We start from the raw sequence: 13,800 nt of genomic DNA on the forward strand, positions 1-13,800 counted from the left end.
TTATCTTTTTGTATTATTTCAAAATATGTCTGTCCAGTCACTAAACATTGTCTGTCTACGTCTACGTACATATCACATGTCATGCATTTTGAACCTGTTCAACACGGATTTCGCGCATTCCCCGCCTGCCCCCCCCCCCCCCTCCCGCTCATTAATTTTCGCGCCCTTTTTTTTATGCGCGTCGATGTACTAGTACCGCGTGTGTGTAACGCACAACCCGCACATGCATATACACACCATAGACAAATGCACACACACACACGTAAGCCGTGCAGATACAATCAGCTTAATGCATGCTTCGAAGGCCAAGGGCTAATATAAGCTTCAAGTTCATGAAATTCAGGCAATTAACTGCATTCAACTAATGTTTGAACTGAAACTATAGGAGAACAGACAAATTATGGAACTATCAGGAGATATTTAACGGTAAGTAAGTTAATCTAATCAGTAATAATCTGTTGGGCATTCTCGTGAATTTATTTTTTTTTTTCTACAAGTACGATGATACACCAACCTGGTGGACTGTACTTAAACGGATAATGATGAATTAGTCCACTCCTGGCACCTCCTTGGCCTTGCATGACTCGGAAATTAAACACTCAGCGGATTGTGCGCGTACCGTACGGTATACCAAGCCCGAGTAGTACCGTATAGCGTACGGTACTGCACTCTGCAGCAGGCAGTGTCACTGTCAGTGGATTATTTCAAGAGTTTGCCTTAGTCTGAATGTTGCTGCATTTATTTTGATTAGGAGTGTTGCATGGGTCTAGAAATGTATTCTGACTTCAACTTGAAGTTGAAGCCAGGCATTGGGGCTGGCTACATGTAGGGCCTAAAAGTTATGGCTATATATTATAGGCTTGAGCTTGCCTTGGACTTGGACTTTGCCTTTGGACTAGATCTATTATTTTGGAACACGTCGTACTCGTAGCCTAGTCCCGGCCCTAGCCTAGGCCTAACTTAGGCTAGCGCTTGGCCTACCTGAAAAAAAAAAACTTGTTGGCTGCCATCGAGTATGAAGAACAATTTTGTACTAGATCTACTGGCTTAATTAACGTTAGACTATCGACTAGGGTCTAGATCTAGATCTATACTTTAACTTTTTAAAGTTTAAGTTAGAGTACGGTGTCGGTGGTCCTAATTAATATTATACTTTTGAACGGCAACAGCATTCAGTCCACTGATCTGTATTCTTTTTTTTTTATAGGTCTAAACTCTAGGACTAGGCTACAGACTCTGCTATACTGCGGGTTAATTAGTCCTCATTTAATTAGTAATAGTAATACTTGATCAATGGATCAGCTAGCTGCAAAGTAGTATGTTTTAATAAATACTTTATTTTTTAAGCGGGAGTACAATTCATATGTCTGTATATGTTTTTCCATGTGATTTTTTTTTCTTTTGGTAAGTTCATACAATTCATATGTCTGTAAATGTTTTTCCATGTGAAAATCTGGGTTTTTTGGGGTAAGTTCAGAGTGTGGTTGTGCGAACGTGGCTGGCTCCTTGTTTCGACGATTTCTACAGCATGCATGCACATTACGATAGTAGATCTACACGGTTGTACACAACTGTAAGATATGCGCATTTCCCTAGCCATAGCGGCGATGATTGTTACAAAAGAAAAGTAATGCCAATAGTTCTAGTGTTTACTTTCGAGTCTCCTTGGTATTTTCATATATAGGCCCGACAACTATTCATGAAAAATCCGAGGCCAAACCACGTAATGTGGAATTTCTTCACAAATGGGTTAAGTTATTAATTTAGGAAGTGTTGTTCCATATGTGTCACTAATAGTGGAATTGTCTGAAATTTGTATGAATTTTAAGTATGGTTGGTTATTATGAAATGAATGAAATTTTATGTGATGAAAAATGGAAATACCATCGCTGGACCGTTGTGTCGTAATAGTATGGCAGTGTATCCTATTGCCGGACACCTTTATTTCAGTGCTTGAAAAATGACAACTAGAGGAAATACAATCAAGAAAAATTCACACTTGCTATTCCAAATATTATGAAAATTATGAATATGATAAAATTATTTTATATTTACCAACCATTTTCTTTGCATCGCACTTGCCGCATACCCCTCCACGAAAAACAATTATTTTCGTGCGCGACAAATTACATCATGATTCCGGACGCGCGCCGGACGGGTAAAGATATCCTTGATTATAATGATGTAAGAACAATTTTTTGTGATTTTTTTCTTCTTATATCATATCATGAGTAAATTCTAAGTATTATTTGCTTTTTTATATCGAATCTGAGCAGATGTTGGTAATAAATTCGTGTTTGATAACTTATTTTATTTTGTCTTGTTAGCTGCATTTGATGTTCCATGGCACTTTCCAATAATAATATGCTCGCGTTCGTAACGTGACGCTCATCAAGTTCTATCGATGCGCTCCCGATCGACGGCTCTACTCACGGTAAACCTCGCGCACGGGTACCTTGAGAACTAGCCGTCGACGATCACCCACAATACACCACACCTCATCATTCGATCGAAGGAGTGGACGAGATTGAAATTCGGCAAATCAGGCCCATATTTCCGTTAGAAATACAAACAATACAAAACTATGTTATATGATATTTTAAGCATTTTCTGTCATTTTTAGAGATAATTAGGTAAAAGTTGGATTTTTCGCCTTGTTTTTGCAATCTTGTTCTATGTACCCAGGACCAAAATCCAGTTGAAACCAATTAGAGCAAAACCAATTGAAACCAGTTGGCCAACTGGTTTCAATAGGGAAATTGGAACAACTGGAACCAATTGAAACCAGTTGCCAACTGGTTCCAGTTAAAACCAATTGGGCAACTGGAACCAGTTGGCAATTGGTTTCAATTGGTTCCAGTTGAAAACAATTAAGCAACCAGTTGGCAACTGGTTTCAATTGGTTCCAGTTGTTCCAATTTCCCTATTAAAACCAGTTGAATCCAATTGGAGGTAACTGGTTTCAATTGGTTCCAGTTGAAACCAATTGGATGCAACTGGTTTCAACTGGAACCAGTTGAAACTAATTGGTTTCCAACTGGATCCAAATGGAACTTGATCCAGTTGGAATGACTTAATTAGTTACAAATTAATTAGATTTTGCACTAACTATTGCTCATGCCAACACAGAGGCAGTGCTATATGTCTATAATACCAATGTAAAGGGCATTGATAAATAGACTTTCATAATGTTCATATATTACATGAAAGATCTTCAAATATATGTATTTGTATTTGATGTAATTTGGTAACAGTTAGTGGTGTACTAATTATCTTATAATCTGTTTTAATTATAATCTATGACATTTATGAACATGGTTTTCACTGCTAAGCATTCTAAACACTTATCTGAAACAAGTATGGTACTTGAAATAGAAAATAATTAAATAGATACATTTTAAATGATGATAAATCACATAAAACATTAATCTGTGCACACTGGCAGATAATATGCAAATTAACTGGTTTCAATTGGAACCAGTTGGGTAACTGGAAAATTTCCAATTGGAAACCAATTGGAAGTCATTTCCAGTTATACCCAACTGGATCCAGTTAGGATTTCCAGTTACCCAACTGGTTCCAGTTAGGATTTCCAGTTACCCAACTGGTTCCAGTTAGGATTTCCAGTTACCCAACTGGTTCCAGTTAGAAATCATTTCCAGTTGGAAGTAATTTCCAGTTACCCAACTGGTTCCAGTGAGGATTTCCAGTTACCCAACTGGTTCCAGTTAGAAATCATTTCCAGTTGGAAGCCATTTCCAGTTACCCAACTGGTTCCAGTTAGGATTTCCAGTTACCCAACTGGTTCCAGTTAGAAATCATTTCCAGTTGGAAGTCATTTCCAGTTACCCAACTGGTTCCAGTTAGGATTTCCAGTTACCCAACTGGTTCCAGTTAGAAATCATTTCCAGTTGGAAGTCATTTCCAGTTACCCAACTGGTTCCAGTTAGGATTTCCAGTTTCCCAACGGGAAATTGTTATATTCCAGTTAAAACCAATTGAAACCAGTTGAAACCAATTGAAACCAGTTAAAACCAATTGAAACCAATTGAAACCAGTTGGAAATCCAACTGGTTTCAATTGGATTTTGGTCCTGGGTATTGCTCTGTGAAATTGAATTGCGGAAGTCTTACGGTACGAATTTGTTTAAGAACGCAGTAATATGCGCGTCCGGAATCATAATAGTGTCCGGTAATACAATACGTGACTATACTTTATCTTAATTTCAAATCAAAATTTTCAATAGACTACAATAAATTTTCTTTCCTGGTAGCGGGAAGTTAAAGGGATGGTCCAGGCTGAAAATATTTATATCCAAAAGTATATAAATGGAGTAAAATGCTGAAAATTTCATCAAAATTGGATATCAAATAACAAAGTTATTGATTTTCAAAGTTTATCAATATTTTTTGGAATATGCACATTATCATGAATATTCATTAGGTGGGCTGATGATGTCACATCTCCATTTTTTCATATGTTATTACATGACATCGTAAATGTTTCATTTTTTCATACATGTGTAAATGATGTGTCTCCATTATGATGAAATAAGTTGAGGCAATAAATAACTAGTCCACTTAATCAGTTGTCAATCCAATTGTTTTAGTTCTTGGTAGGAATTTTTTTATTAAACCCAATTTCACATACAATTTCACATAATAAAACACAAAAGAACAAGTGGGGATATGACATCACCAGCCAACCTAATGAATATTCATAAAGACATGCCTAGAACTGTTTCACCGGAATAATATAATTTGAAATTCAAAAACTTTATTTGTAATTCGATTTTGATTAAATTTTTAGCATTTTGCTCTGTAAATTTTCTTCTATTTATTGAGATATAAATATTTCCAGCCTGGACCATCCCTTCAATTTTACTAATATTCGAAGACAGGAAACTAATACTAGAAAAAAAGATAAATGAATGGAAAATGTATCACCAAACCCAGACAAACATTGGAATATGTCTGTTTGCCTCTTGCATCAAGGCAAAAACTGAATATTTGTGTCCATGTACATGCAATATCTTTTGATAACACACATTTATCCTGAAAGCTCTTTGCATACATTATTTATTCAAAATTCAGGTTTAGTAAGAAAATCAATTACTTTTCATTCCAGGTACAAATTTTTATTGATATATGGCCAAAATCAAAGAAGGGTGTTGGTAACCAACAAGTCAGAGGAGACCTCAAAACGGGAGCTGCTTAGGGTGGTGTGCACAACATTTGGAGTGAAAGAAGAAGATATTTTTCCTGCAGACATGTTAAGACAAATTCAACGATTTTGCAGACATGGAAGAGGACGAACTTGTGACAGGGCCATTGAGAGTAAGAATTACAAACTACCTGTGGTCCTCGGTGCACAGTAACTGGTGAATGAGAGTGAATGAGAGTAAGTATCTGGTACCATGGACCTACTATCCATGCTGGTACCAAACAGAAACCCAAATTAACTCTCAATGTGCCATAGTCTTGCCCAAGTGCATGCCATTTAATTTCTTTGGCAATTGATTCATCCTTCTAGATAAATATATTACTTGATAATGGCCAAACTTAAAGGGGAATCCAGCCTTGGCCATTAAATATTGTGTTTAGAAGGAGAAAAATAAATTAAACAGAATGGTGAAAGTTTGAAAGAAATCGGACAAGCAATAAAAAAGTTATAGCTGCTTTGAAATTGAGATCACTAATACTATGTAGATTTCAAATTGGCAACTGGGTAAGTAAATTATGACAAGGGGCAAGGACAACTTTCCCATAGGCCATGTACTTTATTATCAGGGATTTGTGGTTTTCTCCTAAGTACCCATTTCCCTAGGGCAGTAATCTAAATATAACCCAGGTAGTATATTGTTTAATGTCCTCATGAAACAAAAATTTAATTTGAAATAACACTTTTGGGAAAAATGACATTTTAGCCATAATATGTATTGGAGTATATCAGGGTTGGCACGTTTTAAACGGTGTGTTTTAAAACATGTTTTAAAACGCGTTTTAAAACACCCGTTTTTTTTTACAAAAAAAACGTGTTTTAAAACGCCTCATAGACTTGTGTGTTATAAATATGCATGGTCATGGATGTGATTTTAGATGAATATTTTTTTTAATTCTTTTATTTCTTAAGTGGTATATTATTTTCTTCTAACTAAATCTCTTTTTCAACACCACTCTTTCCTTCTTAATCCCCCTTTCTCCACCACTTTGTCATGTTCCTTGAAATCCTCTTGTTCAATTGTGCACATCAATCTATAGAATATTCTCATTATAACAAACATCTGAGTGTTGTGCTCACTTTTTAGACAGGGAAAGAAACACTATTTAAAATAAGCTCAAATGTGTAATAGTAGTACTTGAATGAATGGAGGAGTTGCAAAAGCATAAAATACTTTACAAATAGACTGAAAAAATTGACATTGTATTCTTGAGGTACATACAAAAGCAGGTGAAACTTTGTGCTTCGTAAAGATGAAGAAAAGTAGTTTAATTCAGTATAAGATTGTCAGCTAGCAAACCTTAAAGGACAAGTCCACCCCAAGAAAAATACATGTATATGCTGAAAATTTATTTAAAATCGGATGTAAAATGATAAAGTTATGACATTTTAAAGTTTTGCTTAATTATGCAAAACAATTAGATATCTTGGTCGGTATGCAAATGAGGGGACTAATGACATCACTCACTCACTATTTATTTTGTATTTCGTTATTTTCTCATTGTCATGTGAAATAAAGTTTTATTCCTCCCTGAACATGTGGAACTACCATTGTTTTTAACATTTTTTGGGTCAGTCAAGTAGGTCATTATTATCAAATCTGTAAAAATTGAAATTGTATTGTTCAAACAATAAAAAACAAAATAAATAGTGAGGAACATCATCGACTCTTTCATTTGCATATCACTGAGATGGTTGGTATTACTGTTTTGTGAAAAATAAGCGAAACTTTAAAGTGTCATACATGTAACTTATTTCACATTTGATTTTGATGAAATTTTCAGCATTATACTTGTTTGAATTTTCTCTACTGATTGAAATCAACATTTTTCTGGGGTGGACTTGACCTTTAACCCTAACAATCCCAGGGGACCGTAATGGCCCCCTAAAAATTTTCTATGATGAATCCATGAGCACGACAGGGCCACACCATATTGTTCAAGACTATTTTGGGGATGCATGCATGGGTATGTGATTATGATATTACACAAGTGCATGTCAGACCCCGAATTGCTCAATAACGTGATTTCATGTATAAAGCCAATGTGAATTTTTTGCCAACATTCGTACCTGTACCAATATTTGTACATGATTGGAAAATTATCGCCAATAATTTCCATTAAAAAAAAACCTAACCAAAAAAACTGTTCATAAGAAATATATTAAAAAAGTTAAAACAAACACTAAAAAACATTTTGATTAGAAATCTTCAATTAAAGAAATAAGGGCTTTATTTATAGATTTAAACCCAAACTTGTATTTCATGCACTAAAATTGGTTTAATTTATTAAAATGAAATGAAGAATATTGATTAAATGAAATCAAGCTTTGAAAGCCCATAGTCTTTAGATTATGTCATTTTCTTACATTGTGCAAATTTTTCTCACCCCCTAGATTGACAAGACTCAAATGTATGTACATGTATGAGGAATAAACTTATAAAATGTCAATGTACTTTTTTGCATTCAATTTCAATGATTTAGTAATTTTGGGGAAAATATGAACCTTTCTTTTTGGAAATTCAGTGAGAAAAATTGTAGTTATCTCTTACTTACTCCAAAAATGTATTTAAAACATCAAGAGCTTAAATAATACAGTATTAAATGTATAGTGTAATTGATTTACAGAAAATTTCATCGTTTGTTGGGGGAAAAAAACGTTTTAAAACGATTTAAAACGTTTTAAAACAATAAAAAACGTTTTATTTGTTTTTTTTTATAAAAAACGTTTTTTATTACAACCCTGGAGTATATGGAAGAGTAGTCCTTGCCTTACATCACTATGGCATCCCATATGCGGCCAATTTGAAGTCTCCATGGGTAAAGTGATTACCAATATTTACAACTTTTAAAAATTCATAACTTTCTTGTTGTTTGTCCAATATTGTTCAAACTTTATTTGGGTTGGATTCCCCTTTAAAGGCATTTCTCTTTTTCACATGACATAGTTATATATGAGACTCAACCAGAAGGATTATTAAAGAGGATTAGAACTTGGCCAGTAAAAACGCTTTAAACGTGTATGGGGCACCTTAAGAGTTGATTAATTAAGTAAATGTGAGTAAATGCATAAAATATGAGAATATTTCTTGCATTATAACTTACTAATGTTTGAGTATCACTATTGATGCAGGAATCTTACAGTGGCTACATTGTTGTGACATTTTGTAATGCATTTCTCTGTTATTAGATTTTACCTAAAGTTTATTTTTTAGTCTAATTCGCATGTACATTGGTTCTGCTATGGTACTGGTACAGTGTGTTTGTGACAGATAGTGGCAAAGTGTGACCAAGTGGAGCTTTTCTGTTCTTGTCTTTGGCAACAAGACTGGCGTGTCGTTGCATAAAACTTGCTATTATAGTAAAATTTGCTGTAAATATCTATTAAGGACTCGGATGAAAAGTGATTTGACAGAAACTAAATGAATGAGGATTCTAAATCTATTTGTTTTTTCTTTTTTAAGCATAATTTTTTATTCTTTGTTTTTTCTTTTTTAAGTATAATTTTTTATTCTTTCCAAATCTGACACTGTTGCAAGGCACATAGAGTGGATGAGCACTGAAAAAAAAAGGTAGCCAGACTTCAAGAGAGTTCTGCATGCAGAAGACACTGGCAGACAAAAGGGCATGGATCATAAATTCTGTCCCTCGGCCAAGGATCACTGATGACCGACTGAAGTATCCTTGGCTCTTTGATGAGGATCAGGTAATCTATGCAGAGTTTTCTCACCAGATTTTGAAATATACTGAATATCCCGAGATTGATTGAATGCTGACGGACGTTGATAGAGTTGCTTACTCAATGTTTCCCTATTACAGTGATTTACAGAATTTATTGGAAACTTCTAACTCCACATGGATTATCCAAACTTGCTCATAAACTTAATTTATTCAAGACTGCATAAGGTATGAACTTCATATGTGGTCCTTGTATGTAAAATTCAGGTTATTTTCTTGTCAAAGCAATATCACCTAAACAGCTTGAGGTATGGATGTAAAAACTTGGTGTTTAACATGTACCATCATAGGAAGACGATTTGAATGGATTTTGGAATATGTAGGTCAAAGGTCAATTTGTGAAATTTATTTGTTTAAACACATTGTCACCTTAACAGTTTGAAATATAGATGTGAAACTTGGTGCTAACATGTACCACTATAGGAGATGATCTGGATATATTTTGGAATATGTAGCTCGAAAGTAAATTTGTGAAATTCAGGTAATATCTTTGTTAATGCAATGTCACCTTAGCAGTATGAAATATGGATGTAAAACCTGCTAGCATGTATCACTGGGGAGAGGATGCATTGAGTAGTGTATGTTTCATTGACTGTTTTTGAAAATTTGACTCAATGTCTCTAATCTTCAAATTAAAGGTCTAGTCCACCCCAGGAAAATGCTGATATGAATAAATAGAGAAAAATCAAACTAGCATGAAATTTCAAAGTTTCGCTTATTTTCAACAAAACAGTGATATGCACAACTAGGTGAGCCAATGATGTCACTCACTATTTCTTTTGTTTTTTATTGTTTGAATTATACAATATTTCAATTTTTACGAATTTGATGATTAGGACCTCCTTGCCTGAAGCACAAAATGTTAAAATAATGGAATTCCACGTGTTCAGGGACGAATGAAACTTCATTTCACATGACAATGACGAGAAAATCAAAATATGTCATACTTCATATAATAAAATACAAAAGAAATAGTGAGTGAGTGAGTGATGTCATCATTTCCCTCATTTGCATACCGACTGAGGTGTGCATATAACTGTTTTGTGAAATGAAGCAAAACTTTAAAATGTCATAACTTTCTTATTTTAAATCCGATTTTGATGAAATTTTCAGTGTTATGCTTGTTGAATTTTTCTCTTTTTATTCAAATCAAGGTTTTTTTTTTTTTTTGGGGGGGGGGGTGGACTTGTCCTTTAATCTTGCCATATCTGTGCTACCTCTGTGTGTGAAAAGTACATTAATTTATTTAGTTTATTCAGGGATTTTTTTTTGTATATATACATAATTGTAGTCTTTCTACCTTGTCTTCTCAGTCAAACCAAATCTTATAAGATCAACAGCAACAAAAAAAAAAGTTTTCAGGAGTATGTGACATCATTCTGCATTCCATACTTAATTAAGCTTGACATATCTGTGCTAACTCTTAATTTATTTAGAATATTTATGATTGTTTATGCCTCCGCCAATGAAGTGGCCGGAGGCATTACGTTTTCGGGTCGTCCGTACGTCCGTCCCGTTTTGTTTTGTCGAAATCTCAAGAACCGTGGAGTGGTTTTACATCAAACTTGGTATGAGGGTATATCCTGGGGGGATAATACTTTTTTTTATTTTATGGTCACGGGTGAAAGGTCACAGAGGTCGTTATATACCTTAAAATGTCCTGTTCTTGTGATAACTTAACCATTGGAGCTAATAACTTCAAACTTGGTACATTCTTTATATACATAATGGAGGGAGAATGATCTGATTGGATTTTTGGGTCACATGGTCAAAGGTCACAGAGGTCAGTATGCCTTGAAATATCTTGTCCTTGTGTAACTAAAGAAGTAAAGAGGAAGTAACTCCAAACTTGGTACATATATGCTTGATATAGGGGGGGGGGTAATTTGGGGAGTTGCAGGGCCAAAGTTCAAAGGTCATAAAGGTCATATACTTACAACTTTTCTATGAATACTAAAAATTATTTTCATGTATCAAGTTTGATTGTAGGTCAGTGTATGCATGAAATTGTTCTTGTGATAAACCAATTAAGACTTCGATAGATCAATTTCAAATATGGACAATGCATACATTATGACATTGACTTGAGAAGTTCAAAGGTCTAAGAGTTCATGTCTCTTGTCACAATTGCTTGTAGATTCAATATTAATGGTTCTTGGATGCATATGAGAGTGATCAATATGATAATAGAAAATATCAATCAAGGTTTTCCGTTGGGTAGATTTAATTTTATTGAATAATTTTTGCCTTATCCAGATATAAGTGAACACCAAATGTTCAGGCCAGCTATGGTAGGAATCGAACTCACGATCTCCTGGTTACTAGACAGGCGTCATACCACTAGACCACCAGGAATTAAGCCCGATGGCTATTGGCTGCTATTATGTGATATATCAACACAGTACCTGCTGATATTATGTGAATCAAACCAGCTACCAGCCATCGGGCTTCTCGGTGGTCAAGTGGTATGACGCCTGTCTAGTAACCAGAAGGTCGTGGGTTCGATTCCTACCCGAGCCGGCCGTCACTGATTGATACAATAAGTGGCGATGTGTAGTGTGGAATATGACCTCTGTCATTATTGTATATCTGACCATGGACCTACTAGGTCCATGATCTGACTGACCTACAATTTTAAATGTAATTTCTTATTATACTTTGATCATATTAAAAAAGAAATCCTTTTAAATGAGGTTTGATCACTCCCTTAAGACGTGGACAATCCAATAAAGTATGATAAAACAGGTTTATTATTACATCTTTCTTACAAATACAATTTGGTCATGGTAAAAAAACTTTAACACCATAGTTTTGATTTTGTTAACCACGGTAAAAACACAGTCGAGTTAATGGTAATACTGTTGTAAATCCTTTCAAATTTACCATAGTTAAATCGCAGTAACTGTAGTACGATCACGGTTGAAGGATGTCCAAACCATGGGCAGACCAAGGTGCACCATGGTTTAACCATCATCAGACCATCATGCACCATGGTTAAACCATGGGTATGTCGCACAATGGATCCAATATTAACCATGCTTTTACAATGATTTTGAGGATGCAAGACCATGGTAATTCTATGATTGGTTTGTAGTGAAACCATGGTTATACCTTGGATTTCATTGCATAACCATGTTATTATCGCTGTTTCTGTTGTAAAATCATTGTTTCACCTTTTCTTAACCATGGTAAAGACACTTTGAAACGATGGATTTACCACAATAAAAACAAGGTTGTAACCATGGTAAGTGCGTTCCAATTTACCACGGTTAAACCATGGTAGCCATGGTTTATCTTCAATGAAACCATCGTGTAACTGTGGCACATTATGGTTAAACCATGGTTAGACAGTACATGTTTTAACCATCATCATACAATATTGCACTATGGTTAAAAGGTGGGTTTACCATATGATTGATCATGGTTTTACCGTGATTTGGGTTGTAATTATGTAATTGGCTGCTGTAGAACAATGGTTTCACCTTTTTCTAACCATGGTTTCACCTTCCCTTTACCGTGGTTTTACTTTCTTAACCATTGTTTCACCGTGGTTATAGTATGGTAAAAACACGGTTGTGACCATGGTTATGCCATAGTAATGTCATGGTAAGTGCGTTCCAATTTACCACCTTTTAACCATGGTTACCATGGTTTACCCATGCTAAAGCTATAGTTTAACCGTGGTTCACCATGGTTAAACCATGGCTAGACAGTACTTTGACATGGTTTAACCATCATCATACAATATTGCACTATGGTTAAAAGGTGGATTTACCATATGATTGATCATGGTTTTACTGTGATTTGGGTTGTAATTATGTGGTTTGGCTGCTGTAAAACAATGGTTTCACCTTTTTCTAACCATGGTTTCACCTTCCCTTTACCGTGGTCTTATACTTTCTTAACCATAGTTTCACCGTGGTTATAGTATGGTAAAAACACAGTTGTGACCATGGTTATGCCATAGTAATGTCATGGTAAGTGCGTTCCAATTTACCACCTTTTAACCATGGTTACCATGGTTTACCCATGCTAAAGCTATAGTTTAACTGTGGTAAACCATGGTTAAACCATGGCTAGACAGTACTTTGACATGGTTTAACCATCATCATACAATATTGCACTATGGTTAAAAGGTGGGTTTACCATACAATTGATCATGGTTTTACCGTGATTCGGGTTGTAATTATGTGGTTTGGCAGCTGTAAAACAATGGTTTCACCTTTTCTAACCATGGTTTCACCTTCCCTTTTACCGTGGTTTTATACTTTCTTAACCATAGTTTCACCGTGGTTATAGTATGGTAAAAACACAGTTGTGACCATGGTTATGCCATAGTAATGTCATGGTAAGTGCGTTCCAATTTACCACCTTTTAACCATGGTTACCATGGTTTACCCATGCTAAAGCTATAGTTTAACCGTGGTACACCATGGTTTAACTATGGTTAAACACTAGTGCACCATGATTTCACCATAATTAAACCATATCGTACTATGGTTGAACCATGAATTTACTGTACGATGGATCCAATGCAAAACCATGGTTTTACCTTAACATCAAACCATGGGTTTTTTTTTACAAGGCCCCTACTATTTTGGGTAGGGGGGATGCGTCCCCCTGTCCCCCCTGGGATTTCGATCCGCCCATGCTGCCTATGCTATGCCTGAATAATACAGCACCCCCAAGGATTTTTTTGGGGGTGGTGCTTCAGCACCCCCAGCGCTCCCGCTTCGCAGGGTCGTGCCCTTGATGCTGGTGAAAATTTTGGTGTAATCACATGGCTCCCACCCCTACGCAAGTTACAAGCTAAGCTTAGATGGCCTTGCTAGACTATACAGTA

This window comes from Lytechinus pictus, chromosome 11 (assembly GCF_037042905.1).
Source record: "Lytechinus pictus isolate F3 Inbred chromosome 11, Lp3.0, whole genome shotgun sequence".
Classification (NCBI taxonomy): domain Eukaryota; kingdom Metazoa; phylum Echinodermata; class Echinoidea; order Temnopleuroida; family Toxopneustidae; genus Lytechinus; species Lytechinus pictus.